Source organism: Lemur catta, chromosome 17 (assembly GCF_020740605.2).
Source record: "Lemur catta isolate mLemCat1 chromosome 17, mLemCat1.pri, whole genome shotgun sequence".
In the NCBI taxonomy this organism is placed as follows: Eukaryota; Metazoa; Chordata; class Mammalia; order Primates; family Lemuridae; genus Lemur; species Lemur catta.
In genome coordinates, this window is record NC_059144.1 from 47,312,151 (window position 1) to 47,323,657 (window position 11,507).

General features: G+C 44.2%; 1 protein-coding gene across 1 annotated transcript in view; it reads left to right on the forward strand.

Annotated features, from left to right (window-relative positions):
* Positions 1 to 1,503, forward strand: part of RAB22A (RAB22A, member RAS oncogene family) — a 56,141-nt gene extending 54,638 nt beyond the window's left edge. The window contains exon 8 of the mRNA XM_045528126.1: positions 433 to 1,503. The gene's annotated coding sequence lies outside the window, so the exon portion shown is untranslated. The remainder of the gene's footprint in view (positions 1 to 432) is intronic.
* Positions 1,504 to 11,507: the final 10,004 nt, after the last annotated feature.

Genomic DNA, 11,507 nt, shown 5'->3' on the forward strand with positions numbered 1-11,507 from the left:
GTTACTTGTAATGAAATACTGTAATGATGGTTGCCAAGCTTATATGGATATTTGAAAACTTTATTTTTTCAGTCTTAACCTTGGGCTGGCCCTAAGTCTATGTAAACTGTATGATGTCTGTGTTGTTTGTAGATGCTGAAAAGAGAAAACTAGACCTCTTGATTTTTGTTGTAAGATTTTTCTTTTTATGCCTAAGTGATAGTAAATAGTTTGCAAATGAAGGTTGATTTGGCATACTTTTAAATGATACCGTTTTAGCTTGAATATTCTATAATACACTTTTATAGAGTATAACATGCTAAATCACTATAAAATTTGTTGTAAGAGAGTGTAAACATTTGTTAATAAAATGCTATGTTTACAAATATATGTATTTGCCTTTCAAATGGTTTCTCTTTGTGATCTTATTCATCACGTGTTCTTCTTAACCAGATATCCTGAAGTCATTTCAAAGTGACTTTTGGAAACTGAAGCACCAGAACTTTGATAGCCATGGTAGTCTACTGAGCAGCAAAGATCCTGCCTCCCCAGCTTCCTGTATCCTTTGACAGTAAAGATGGGGAGATGGGGGAGCTGCAAACAGGTCTCAGCACTGAGCACTTAGAGGGAAGGCTGCTGTCCTTGGAAAAAAGGAAGAATGAGGTCCTTTGGTTCATGGAAGAAAAGGTTTTCACTCATCTTCCATTATTTGGGGCATTTCATCAAAGGTGCCAGTATTTCCACCCTAGTGTTAACTTTGACTCTGGACCCTCGATGTCTGTCATTGCCAACAGAAGCACAGCTGCACACGCTCCAGTGTTGTCTTTGCTGTCCCTCTCAGGAGCGCATTTGCTTGTATGCTGTAGTTGTGCCAAGAGTACCTACCTGTTCTAATGGGGGAACCTGAGGGAGCAGAGAGGGCTTGAGACAGACAGGCTTCAGTTTGGGTCTCAGCCCCTTTCCAGGCTGTGTGGCCCTAGACAAGGTCCTTAATCTCTCTGAGTTATGTTTCCTTCATCTTCACCAAGGGGGAAGATAAGAGCTTATCACATGTGGCTGTTTGGGTGGGATACCTGTATAACTGGCATTTTAGCACAGCATTAACAAAGAGTAAGAATCTCATATAATTTATTTTTACAAGGTGTCCCTCTGATAATCCCTTTCTGATTAAAATAAGATAATCAGTTAAAATAATGATTTTATATTTGGTGGTTTGCTGTTCTGTTTTTTACTTTTTTTTAAGTATAACATGTACCAAAAATGCTATAAATCTTGTGTTCAGCTCAATAAAATTACACGAAGATTACCCACATAACCAGCCCTCAGATGAAAAAGCAGGGCATTATCCATGTCCCAGATACCCCTCCTGTGCCTCCTTTCTAACATCACAGATTAGTTCTGTCTGGTTTCGACTTCATGTACGTACCATGTGGTTCCATGTGGGTCTGGCTTCGTGCATTCAACATAGTATGTAGTATTCTCATTCATTCTCGCTGCTATGTACATTTCCATGGTGTGAATAAACCAGCATTTATTTATCCATTCTATACTGGCAGGCATTGGATTGTCTGGATTTTTGTTGTAAGGTTTTTCTTTTTATACGTGGTAGTAGATAGTTTGCATATGTAGATTGATTTGGCATACTTTTAAACAATATTGCTTTAGCTTATATATTGTATGGAATATTACTTTATGATAGCCTTTTGGTATTATGCATGTACCACAATGAACATTCTTACATGTGTTTTTGGTGCATATATACAGGTTTCTCTTGGACATACACCTGAGAGTGGATTTACTGGGTTGTGGAAATATATCTATTTGTATTCCCAGTATATATGTTTGCTTTTGCTCTAGCAGATACAGCTTTCTAAAGCGGCATATCAATGTAACTCCCACCAGCAGCGTATGAGAATTCCAGTTGCTCAGCATCTATGCCAGCACTTCATTTACTCTTCTCTGTTTTAAGGCTGGAAGTCTGTACTCCAAGCTGTTAACAGTAGTTATCTCTGAGGAGAGAGGCTTGGGCAACAGAACTGTCGCCTTGTTTTCACTTCCTACTTTATACATATTTCTGTACTTTTAAAATCTCTTACCCTGAGTATATGTGAATTTTTTTCTATTAAAAAAAAAAAATCAGGAACCCCTGCACCCCAATCCTGTCTTCAGATCCTTAATGACAATTAACTCAATAGATAAACCAAAGTTGCATTTGTCTTATTTTTTTCCCCTCTTAAAAAGTGCACACAACACGTCCTCTTCAATTTGGTCAGTAAAAAGCTTACAGCCAGATTTGGGGCAAGTGTAAAACTTTCACAGCACACATCTATTTCATTCCAATATTTAATATATATTTTTTCAAGCTGCCCTAAATCCTCTTGGATGAAAGGGGGTGGGGGAGTATAAATAAATATATTTAAAAAGAAAATTAGTCTGGAGCCCGTCATGATGGTACTATGACAGAAGCTAGTCTCATTTATAGATGCCAAGACAGAGAATCACTGTGCCAAAGAGGAAGAAACAAATTAGCACACAACAAATTAGCCCAAAACAAACAGGGTTGTTTTAAATGCATCCACAAAACAACTTTGTTTTTCCACAGGCACCTGGCTACTTGCCTTAGAGCACATAAGAACTAAATTATAGACCCAGGTTTCTAAATAACATCAAAGTTTATTACAGATTTTTTTCCATTAGAATTTAAGAAGCAATTTTCCATAGAGATGGTAAATTATAAAATGCAGAGCCTTTTAAATCTTTCATTTGTTTGGCTTATAATAATATTGGCCAAAAACATCATTCTCCACTGAAAATGTCAGTGTGAGTCAGGAAGCCAAGCATCATCAGCCTTTTAGAATTGGCCCACCAGAAGTATTAAATTGTCACTTTTCATTATAGCTCTGATGGAGCTTGTAAGAGACAAGGGGGAAAAACTTTACAGCTAACACCTTGTCCAAAGGCATCACCGTGTTAATTATGATTTTAATCAGGCTTCTGGATACTTAGATTTTTTTTTTTTTTTGAACAATTTTCAGCACAGTTTTCAGCATCTTCCAGGAAACAATGTAAGAATCCAGGACCGTCTTTGGAGAAATGTGCAGGAAGATGCTATAAACTCAGACACTACTGTTAAGGGATGGGGAAGAGAAAGGGGGATCAGACTTCTCTTCATGAATATTCAGTGCAGAATGGACATTCGGGCCTCTGATAAATAAAATATGTGCGAAAGCTACCATTTTTCTAATGGTTCCAGTCCACTAGAAAAAGGACATTTTTAAGAAGAAAATTGTGGGGTTGTGAATGTAAATTTGAGATTAATGCACACTGTTAGGGCACAGAATCTGCAGCAGTGGTATACTATCATCAACATTGAAATTGCCATCAGCTGCTCCAGTGATGGGGTCAGGTCATGTCTTGTTTGCATATAAATGAGAACACATAATAGTTTAAACAAACAAAGGGAAAAAAAACAAGCAAACATTGCAGCAGAGTGGCCCAGATGACATAGATGCTCTCTGCCAGCTGAGCAGTTTGCTGTCTGAATCTGTCATTAATGTCTAGTCCATCAAATCATAAAATAGTCTGCCAGAATGTTTTGCATACTTGAATTTGTTTTTATATTTCCTACTTCCAGTGTGATAGATAATCCCGCCCATGTTAGAAAATTGGGATCTCTGTAGGTTTTCTTTCCCTGTCCTTAAGTTACTTCTGAATGCAACAGGAGAGGGGAGCATTGGTGGCCAAGTGGCAGTTTTTACAAATGGCCTGTTCATGACCTTGTGGGTGCTGAAAAGACAGCAAGTTTTGAATCCTCTAATAGTACATATATGAAAATGATTATTGGGAATATCAAATGCTCCCTCAAAAAACCAGCTACCTGGAAGGGAGGAGGAAGAACCTGCCAACATGGTAAAGCTCTTCAGCATCAGTTGGGTTAAAATGATGTGCAAGTTTAATCCAGAAATGTTCAAGAGAACATTTCAAGAAGTGAAATAAAATTGTATTTACTTAGGATATTTTCTGAAATGAATGTCCTTGGGCCGGCGAGGGGGAGTGTCATTTTTCAAAGGGGGTTTCAAGGCAAGCTGGAAGGCATTCCACAGTATTTTGCCGAGTCGGTGAATGTCCTTAAACTTTGCCTACCTCCTCCGTGAGTTAGTGCGTGATTTTAATTGCTAAATGACAATGATGCCAGCTGTATAGGGCTATTGTGAATATATAATGATAGCAAACAGTGAAGTTATATAAAATCAGAGTTGTTAATTGCACCAATAATAAACATACAAATTCCATTACTAGCCCTAGCATGCAACTGCTTGTCACAAAAACCGTGGGCACTGAGTACCTGCTTTTTTCACCATGGACCCGTTAGAGACTTCTGTATTGTTTTTATATTAAAGCCTAAAAAGTATAAAAGCTTGTCTTTATTTTTCTTAATGCTGTAGTGTTTTTTTAAAAAATACACCCACACATGCTTATGTGTGCACACACACAAGCACAAAATGAAGAAAAGACAAATGGCTTAAATTGCAAAGTAAAATAAGAAAAAGACAAAAGATTCCTTATAGCCCCAGCTGCAGGAGAATAATGGGTTCAGAGGGGTTTCAGCAAGGGAAATCAGGCTCAGCAGGGAGCAAAGAGAAGCTGGAAATGGACAGGGACAGCTGAGGAGGCGGATCGCCCTGCTGCCCTGGGCTGCGAGTCAAATGTCGCCTCCCTCCCCTCCCAGGTACCAGCTTTTTGGAGGCTGATCCGTCATCATTTACTATTTGTGTTGTGAAACGTTCGAACATTCCTGCCACTGCAAAATCCTATGTCTTAGACCCCGAAGAATAAATCAATGAAAAACAGGGCAGAGTTGTAGGACTCTTACCACACACCACACGTCATCACAACATAAATAACTTAGGGCCCCCTGTAGAGAATTAATCTTCTGAGAAATAAAGGAAGGGGGAGAAGTTTCTTTTGTGACACCTTTCCCATAGGAGCAAATAACAGAAGTTGTTTACTACATTTTCCTTTTCCTAGCTGCTGCAGATTAAGAATCATTTGCTTTTTACCGAATACCATTTAAAGACTGGGGAGAGGGGGTCTCTTCGCAGAGTTGCAAAGTGCTGATGAAGCACTTGGTTTTTAACGCCTGGATCCCTGGACGTTGTTGGGGTATTTGGAGGAGGGGGATTTACCACCCTGACCGTGTGCTGACCTCATTTCCTTCACAAAGTACCAAAAGACAGACAAACCCACCCTGTAACAACTAACATCCCAAGCTCACACGTCATACACCCCAGATTCTGACACAAGAGGTCTGGGGTGCTCTTTGAAATTCACGGCAATAACTCCACTGTGTGCTGTCCTCGTGGTAACAGCTGACATCACTGCACCAAGAACTTCACTTGCAACTGTGCATTGGATCCACTGAATCCTCCCCAGATGTGAGAGGTAGAAACTTCCCTCATTCCCCACTGTATGGACAGGAAACGAAGGCACAGACAGTGAGAAAGAGCAAAGCGGCATCCAGCACCCAGGAGCCACCCGGGGACCTCCCGGCCGGCCTTGGGATGCTCTCTCCTGCTGGATGTCAACACTCTCGCAGGACACTGACACCACACGAGGCCACTCTCACCATGATGGGTCCAGATGAAAACAAGACCCCTCTATCATCATGTCAGAGCCCAGACAGAACCACTTTGTCCAAACCCCTAAAACTGACCAGACAGCTAATCTGACTGCAGCTGCTGCTGTGCCCACAGCATTTGTAGCCTAGCCCTAGTCCCTGTGGACAGATGGCAGCATCACCCCATATCCTGACAGCATCTGATGCAAAGCAAAGCTCGGCTTCCTTAACCGCCGCCCCCCCAAATCACCTAACACAGCCCGACTCCTCTGAGGCTGTCCTGACACGTCTTGCTGAACCGCACCCACTCCCCTTCCCCAAGGTGTGCCCAACAAGTTCACCCACAGGTGTGTCCCTGGGGGACATTGCCAGCAGCCTAAGTAACTTGCCCAAGGTCACATGCCCAGTAAGCCAGGGAGCTGCGGAGGGGGCGGTGGGGACCCAGGCAGTCAGTCTGCAGGCAGTCCCAGCCCCTGCGCCTCCAGGCAGGGTGCTAGCAAAAACTCCTCTCTCAGCATGGAATGGTAGGGCCTACTGCAACCTTTGGGATTTCATGAGAACACTGTATTTACTTTACGTACTGTAATCGTACTGTAATCGCTTGTTTTGGGTTTCCCCCCAGCTAGAAAACCAAAGTGGTGACAGTCACTTGAGAATCCGTGGCTCTAAGTGTTCCTGGGAGTGGGGAGTAGGAAAATGGAAATGAAGAAACCAAATTTTTAAATGCCATTGGTGGTCTTGCCTGCTGCCACCCCGTCCTACCTGATCCCTCTGTCTGTTTGTCTGTCCCATCTCTCTCTGCATCCTCCTCCTGTGGCATCCAGGGGATTCATACTTCCCTACGATGCTGGAGACCAGTGGCTGCTGCATGATTTCTATTCTCAGGGGGGCTGGGGGCAGCTGACTGGTCAGAAAGACAGTGGAAGCCCGGGACTCACTGCATTTGCAAGGCAGCATAGTTTTTAATCAGATCAATGAAAATATCAAAGTTTTCTAATGATGCTTTCACTTGCTGGCTGCATAATCTTTTTTTTTTTAATTTTACAAATTGTCATTTCTTTGGGGTGGCTTGGAGACAGGCAGACAGAAACAATGGGGAGAGGTCTGAGGATCCTGCCGCAGCCGCTCCTTAGCGGGTCACTCAGGTTCTACCTTACTCTGCTTTGTCTCCTAGTGAGACGGCAAGGGACAGGAGTCTGTGTGTCTTTTGTCTCTCAGTCTGGTGCTCAGCCCACGTGTCCACGAATGTCTGCTCAATGAATGAAGGCCACGCAGTGGAAAATCACTAGGGCTTGGACAGGTGAGAGATTTGCAAATTTTACAAACACACAGATACACAAATGAATGTACCCCCATTCCTCAGCACACTGGAGATGATCTGTGGGGACCCTATAAACTCTCCCCACAATTAAGACCATGCTCATTCATTCCCTCATCAAACATTTATCATGTACTTCTGCCGCACACTGCCGGGGGGACGGTGAGGTAAAGATGCCGTCCTCACCCCTAAGGAGCGTAGAATCTAATTATCTTCTAGAAATCCTTTGGGGATCTGCTTAATAAATCAATACGAATGATTTGTAATTAGAATATCAATTATTTGTATGCAAATGTGGCCTTCTGGGTGCTTGGGGACAATTCCTAAGGATTGAAAAGACTCTCCCACAACCGCGCCCTCTCAAATTCTTTATTACATTATTTCATTCATTCATCAAACATTTACTGAGCACCTTTTACGTGCCAGGCACAGAGATTGGGACCAGGGACCCAGCCCTGGTTGCTCTCGATCAGGAGTGAGGAGCCAAGGGACCTCAGGGAGCATTTACTCCTGGGGACAGGAAAAGCATCTTCCTCCTCAACTTCCCAAACCTCCCAGTATCCACCTAGTTTGTTGAGACCCTCAGCGGAGGAGGCAGCCCCTCCCCTGTCCTCCTGCCCGAGTCTGGAGGGGCCTCCCCCACCTTAGGCAAGTTAGTCATGTGACTGCACCCTGTTTTGCAAAGACACAGGGATGCCTGGCTCTATGGCCACCTCATCCCCCATCCAGGCCAGTTCGGAGCTGCTGGGTCTGCACGGGTTTTAACAAATCCCTTGTGTACCAGCTTGTCCTGAAATTTCAATCCCTGGGGACGCTGAACTTTCATTCACTTATGTGTTCATTTGTTCATTCGTTTCTTCACTCATTCCTCCATTTATTGGGTTTCTGTTGTGCTCCAAGCCCTTCCTAGGTGCTGGAGCTAGGGTGTCACCGCAAACTGAGAAGGATCAGTCCCGCGGCTCACCCCCTAGTAGGGAGGTGGACATTAAATAAACAAGTCCACGCCTCCAGCTCTCTGACTATGGCCGCACGTCTGAGCAATGTACCCCTTCACCTGCCTTCACCTGCTCCGTGGTCTGTTTCATCCGGGTCCCCATCCTCCATCTCCGGTTTCTCACTGCTCCTGGGCAAGTTACTAAACCTCCCTATGCCTCGGTGTCCTCTCTTGCACACCAAAGAAAATAATAATGTCCTTCCCTCATTGTTGTGAGAATGGAGGGGCAAGACGCCCAATCTCTGAGAACAGTGGCCGGCATGCAGCACTCGATGAACAGTAGCTGCAGTTGTGGTTGTTATTATCATTAGTTCGCCCTCCAGTCAGCTGCCAGGGCATCTTTGCTCACGCTTGTAATGCCAGCGCTTTGAGAGGCTGAGGTGGAAGGATCACTTGAGGCCAGGAATTTGAGACCAGCCTGGGCAACATAGCAAGACTCCATCTCTTAGAAAAATAAATAAATAAAATTTAAAAGGAAAGAGATTTGCTAAATGCACTGTGGTATTTTGTATTATATCCTGGAACAAGAAAGGGACATTAATGGAAACACTGGTGACATCCAAAAGAAGTCTGGAGCTTAGTGAATAATATTGTACCACTATTAGCTCCTTAGTTTTGACAAACGTACCAGGGTCATGTAAAATGATAACATCAGGGGAAACTGAGAGATATACAAAAACTATGGGCTATCTTTACAACCTTTCCGTAGATCTAAAATTGTAAAATGAAAAGTTTATCTAAAAACAATATATTGGGTCATGTCACTCCTTTGTGTAAAACATTAGACAAATCTCCAAGGACAGAATCTAGACTTTGTGGTATAACAGAACAGCCCTCGTCCCTTGGTCCTTGCCAGCCACACTGCTTAGTGCCTTGTTCTCTTCGTCTGTGAAGTGGGGACGAATGGCCCCGCTTGGCCTTGAGAGGATGAGATCAGTGAATGTCCAGCAGGGTGCGTGGCGTCCGGCCGCGGGAGCACCCCCACGCACAGGACCTCCCAGGCCACACCCTCGGCATGCTCACCTCTTCTGCAGCCCTTGGGTTCTCTGTGGTTGGAACAAGTCGTTTCACCCCGATCACCCTCACTGTCTTCATCTGTAAAAGGGAAATGACAATAGCCGTGACTGTGGTGAGGGTGACAAGCGCTAGCGTACACCGCGGTGAGCAGAACAATGGCTCCGTAAAGATGTGCACGTCCCGACCCCAACACCTGTGAAGAGGGTGCCTTCCGTGGCAAAAGGGCCTTTGCAGACACCAAGTTAAGGATCTTGAGATGGGAAAGTTCTCCCGAATTATCCAGGTGGGTTCTTACAAGAGGGAGGCGGGAGGGCCAGGCAGAGCAGGCGACGGCGACGGGAGCAGAGGTCTGAGAGAGACGCCTCCAAGACACTGTGCTGCTGGCTTTGCAGGCGGAGGAAGCGGCCATGACCCAGGGAATGTGGGAACCTCTAGAAGCGGGAAAGGCGAGGAACAGATTTTTCCTAAAGCCTCCAGACAGAACACAGCCCTGCCAACACCTTAATTTTAGCCTCAGAAGACCCAATTTTAGACTTCTGACCTCCAAAACTGTAGGACAATAAACGTGTTGTTTTAAGCCACTTTGTGATCATTTGATACAGCCACCAGAGGACACTGACACATATACCGACGTAGTGCCTGAACAGGAGCTCAATACGTGTGCGTGACTGTTACCACTCCTTGCCTTTGCCCCCGTAGGCCCCGGCGGCCCGTGTACCCCAGGACCTTTGCACATGTTCTTCTGCTTGCAGCCCCCTTTCTCCTTTTTTCCATCTGGCAAGATCTTTTTTATTTTTTTCTCCCAAGACTGCTCTCTAATACCCTCTGAGCTTTTCAGTTTTCTCCCAGTCCCCAGAGTAAGATTTACTCTTTCTTCATGGCTTTCTGCTCATCTATGTTCATATTTATCATAGATTATAATTATTTTGGTGTTTTTCTCCAATGCCCTTGCACTAGAGAGTGAGGTCCTTTTTCACCAGGGCCAAGTGCATCCACTGCAGGATGCTCACACAGCAGATCCTGAGGAAAGGCAACAGATAAATAGATAACAAATTAAATAAAGAAATACAATAAATAAGTAGGAAATTCAATTAAAATTCACTTGCAAATTTGATTAAAAATGTGCATGAGTGAATGAATGAGAGATGGAGAGAGAGAGACAAGTAAGCGGTGGCGGCCGTGGAGGATAGCGGGGACTGGGCAGCAATCCCGGGGGTGGTGGCATTTCCAAAGGAGGTAATGGGATGAAGTGATGACACCGATTTGGCAACGTCACCCATTCCCTTAATGTGGTTCAGCATCGCGAGTTTCAGTTGATCAAAGGGTCCGAGTGCCTGAGGGCGACAATCACAGTTTGCCCTGCAGAGAACACCAATATAGAAGGTTGAATCTTTTTAGAAAACTTTTCAGTATTAGGATGGTTTTGGAGTCACAGAAAAGTTGCAAAGGTAATACAGACAGTTTCCATGCCCCCAACACCCAGTTTCCCCTATTGTTAACATCTTACAGTAGCGGGCTGCCTTTGTCACAACCAAGGAACATGTATGAATATAATTAATATGTTATTGTCAACTAAATCCATATTTTATACAGATTTCCTCGGTTTTCCCCAAATGTCCTTTCATTTTTCGTTCCAGCACACCACATTGCATTTAGTCGTCATGTCCTGGGCTCCTCTAGCTTCTAAGACTGGCCTTGTTTTTGATGACCTTGGTGGTTTGAGGAGAACTAGCCAGGTATTCTGCAGGATGGCCTTCAGTTTAGATTTTTCTGATGTTTTTCTTATCATTGGACTGGGGTTGTGGGCTTTTGGGGTGAAGACCACAAAGGTGAAGTGCACTTCTCGCCACGTAGTATCAGGGTGCCTCCCACTCACCAGTGATGACGCTGAGCTTGATCCCCCGGCCAACGGATGCCTTTCCAGGTTTCTCCACTGTAAAGTTGCTTTCCCCCCACTTCCCATACTGTACTCACTAAGTTACAGCCCTCGGTTAAGGGGTGGGGAGTCATGTTCTACCTCCTGAAGGAAGAGGATCTAACATAAATTATTTGGGATTCTTCTGTATGGGAGAGTTAGTTGTCCTTTCAACTCTATTTATTTATTAAATCATTTATTTATGTCATTATGGACTCAATGATATTTATTTTCTACACTGTGTGATAATCCAATACTATGCTATTTATTTATTTTTTTTTGAGACAGAGTCTCGCTCTGTTGCCCGGGCTAGAGTCAGTGCTGTGGCGTCAGCCTAGCTCACAGCAACCTCAAACTCCTGGGCTTAAGCGATCCTCCTGCCTCAGCCTCCCGAGTAGCTGGGACTACAGGCATGCGCCACCATGCCCGGCTAATGTTTTCTATATGTATATTTTAGTTGGCCAGATAATTTCTTTCTATTTATTTTTTTAGTAGAGACGGGGGTCTCGCTCTTGCTGAGGCTGGTCTTGAACTCCTGACCTCAAGCAATCCACCTGCCTCGGCCTCCAAGAGTGCTAGGATTATAGGCGTGAGCCACCCCCCCCCCCCCCCGGCCTATTTTCTTGCTCAAATGGTCCCAGTTTTGGCCATTGGGAGCTCTTTCAGT